This window comes from Leptodactylus fuscus, unplaced genomic scaffold (genome assembly GCF_031893055.1).
Source record: "Leptodactylus fuscus isolate aLepFus1 unplaced genomic scaffold, aLepFus1.hap2 HAP2_SCAFFOLD_575, whole genome shotgun sequence".
Lineage (NCBI taxonomy): Eukaryota > Metazoa > Chordata > Amphibia > Anura > Leptodactylidae > Leptodactylus > Leptodactylus fuscus.
The window spans coordinates 63,039-66,813 of record NW_027440606.1 but is presented as its reverse complement, the minus strand read 5'-3'; positions in this window follow the sequence as shown (position 1 = coordinate 66,813).

The following is a 3,775-nucleotide window of genomic DNA, read 5'->3' as shown; positions in this document are numbered from 1 at the left end:
ACTGATCATATGCTAAATAGTTACATGAGAGGAGGAATCTGCAGAACTGATCATATGCTAAATAGTTACATGAGAGGAGGAATCTGCAGAACTGATCATATGCTAAATAGTTACATGAGAGGAGGAGTCTGCAGAACTGATCATATGCTAAATAGTTACATGAGAGGAGGAATCTGCAGAACTGATCATATGCTAAATAGTTACATGAGAGGAGGAATCTGCAGAACTGATCATATGCTAAATAGTTACATGAGAGGAGTCTGCAGAACTGATCATATGCTAAATAGTTACATGAGAGAAGGAATCTGCAGAACTGATCATATGCTAAATAGTTACATGAGAGGAGGAATCTGCAGAACTGATCATATGCTAAATAGTTACATGAGAGAAGGAGTCTGCAGAACTGATCATATGCTAAATAGTTACATGAGAGGAGGAGTCTGCAGAACTGATCATATGCTAAATAGTTACATGAGAGAAGGAATCTGCAGAACTGATCATATGCTAAATAGTTACATGAGAGGAGGAGTCTGCAGAACTGATCATATGCTAAATAGTTACATGAGAGAAGGAATCTGCAGAACTGATCATATGCTAAATAGTTACATGAGAGGAGGAGTCTGCAGAACTGATCATATGCTAAATAGTTACATGAGAGGAGGAGTCTGCAGAACTGATCATATGCTAAATAGTTACATGAGAGGAGGAGTCTGCAGAACTGATCATATGCTAAATAGTTACATGAGAGGAGGAATCTGCAGAACTGATCATATGCTAAATAGTTACATGAGAGGAGGAATCTGCAGAACTAATCATATGCTAAATAGTTACATGAGAGGAGGAGTCTGCAGAACTGATCATATGCTAAATAGTTACATGAGAGGAGGAATCTGCAGAACTGATCATATGCTAAATAGTTACATGAGAGGAGGAATCTGCAGAACTGATCATATGCTAAATAGTTACATGAGAGGAGGAGTCTGCAGAACTGATCATATGCTAAATAGTTACATGAGAGGAGGAATCTGCAGAACTGATCATATGCTAAATAGTTACATGAGAGGAGGAATCTGCAGAACTGATCATATGCTAAATAGTTACATGAGAGGAGTCTGCAGAACTGATCATATGCTAAATAGTTACATGAGAGAAGGAATCTGCAGAACTGATCATATGCTAAATAGTTACATGAGAGGAGGAATCTGCAGAACTGATCATATGCTAAATAGTTACATGAGAGAAGGAGTCTGCAGAACTGATCATATGCTAAATAGTTACATGAGAGGAGGAGTCTGCAGAACTGATCATATGCTAAATAGTTACATGAGAGAAGGAATCTGCAGAACTGATCATATGCTAAATAGTTACATGAGAGGAGTCTGCAGAACTGATCATATGCTAAATAGTTACATGAGAGAAGGAATCTGCAGAACTGATCATATGCTAAATAGTTACATGAGAGGAGGAGTCTGCAGAACTGATCATATGCTAAATAGTTACATGAGAGGAATCTGCAGAACTGATCATATGCTAAATAGTTACATGAGAGGAATCTGCAGAACTGATCATATGCTAAATAGTTACATGAGAGGAGGAGTCTGCAGAACTGATCATATGCTAAATAGTTACATGAGAAGAGGAGTCTGCAGAACTGATCATATGCTAAATAGTTACATGAGAAGAGGAGTCTGCAGAACTGATCATATACTAAATAGTTACATGAGAGGAATCTGCAGAACTGATCATATGCTAAATAGTTACATGAGAGGAGGAGTCTGCAGAACTGATCATATGCTAAATAGTTACATGAGAGGAGGAGTCTACAGAACTGATCATATGCTAAATAGTTACATGAGAGAAGGAATCTGCAGAACTGATCATATGCTAAATAGTTACATGAGAAGAGGAGTCTGCAGAACTGATCATATGCTAAATAGTTACATGAGAGGAGGAGTCTGCAGAACTGATCATATGCTAAATAGTTACATGAGAAGAGGAATCTGCAGAACTGATCATATGCTAAATAGTTACATGAGAGGAGTCTGCAGAACTGATCATATGCTAAATAATTACATGATAGGAATCTGCAGAACTGATCATATGCTAAATAGTTACATGAGAGGAGGAGTCTGCAGAACTGATCATATGCTAAATAGTTACATGAGAAGAGGAGTCTGCAGAACTGATCATATGCTAAATAGTTACATGAGAGGAGGAATCTGCAGAACTGATCATATGCTAAATAGTTACATGAGAGGAGTCTGCAGAACTGATCATATGCTAAATAGTTACATGAGAAGAGGAATCTGCAGAACTGATCATATGCTAAATAGTTACATGAGAGGAGTCTGCAGAACTGATCATATGCTAAATAGTTACATGAGAGGAGGAGTCTGCAGAACTGATCATATGCTAAATAGTTACATGAGAGAAGGAATCTGCAGAACTGATCATATGCTAAATAGTTACATGAGAAGAGGAGTCTGCAGAACTGATCATATGCTAAATAGTTACATGAGAGGAGGAGTCTGCAGAACTGATCATATGCTAAATAGGTACATGAGAGAAAGAATCTGCAGAACTGATCATATGCTAAATAGTTACATGAGAGGAGGAGTCTGCAGAACTGATCATATGCTAAATAGTTACATGAGAGGAGTCTGCAGAACTGATCATATGCTAAATAGTTACATGAGAAGAGGAGTCTGCAGAACTGATCATATGCTAAATAGTTACATGAGAGGAGGAGTCTGCAGAACTGATCATATGCTAAATAGTTACATGAGAGAAGGAATCTGCAGAACTGATCATATGCTAAATAGTTACATGAGAAGAAGAATCTGCAGAACTGATCATATGCTAAATAGTTACATGAGAGGAGTCTGCAGAACTGATCATATGCTAAATAGTTACATGAGAGGAGGAATCTGCAGAACTGATCATATGCTAAATAGTTACATGAGAGGAATCTGCAGAACTGATCATATGCTAAATAGTTACATGAGAGAAGGAATCTGCAGAACTGATCATATGCTAAATAGTTACATGAGAAGAGGAATCTGCAGAACTGATCATATGCTAAATAGTTACATGAGAGGAGTCTGCAGAACTGATCATATGCTAAATAGTTACATGAGAGAAGGAATCTGCAGAACTGATCATATGCTAAATAGTTACATGAGGAATCTGCAGAACTGATCATATGCTAAATAGTTACATGAGAAGAGGAATCTGCAGAACTGATCATATGCTAAATAGTTACATGAGAGGAGGAGTCTGCAGAACTGATCATATGCTAAATAGTTACATGAGAAGAGGAGTCTGCAGAACTGATCATATGCTAAATAGTTACAAGTTACATTTATGTATAAAATAGCCTAAATGATTGTCTATAAATAAGGGGAGTCTCACTATCCAAGCAGTAGTGGATTTAGAGATCTGGATCCTGAAAGTCACAAGTTTAAAGCATTGTTACCCTTTTGCTTGTCAGTGTTTATAGAGGAATCTGCTCCCCTTTTTGTCTGTTTGGTTGGACAGGGTCTGAATCTTTTTCTAGAGAGAATCTCACTATGTTTTCTCCCATCATTGTTGTTATTACAGGGGATGAGACCTATCAGGATATATTTCGAGATTTCTCTCTGATGGCCTCCGATGCTCCAGAGAAGTTATCCCGGAGAAGCTGCGATTCCCGGCTGAGCACTCTCTGAACCAGGTGTGGAGGGGCAGCGTGTCATGAGTGTCAGGCATTGTACTAATAAATAGACATTTTATTGGG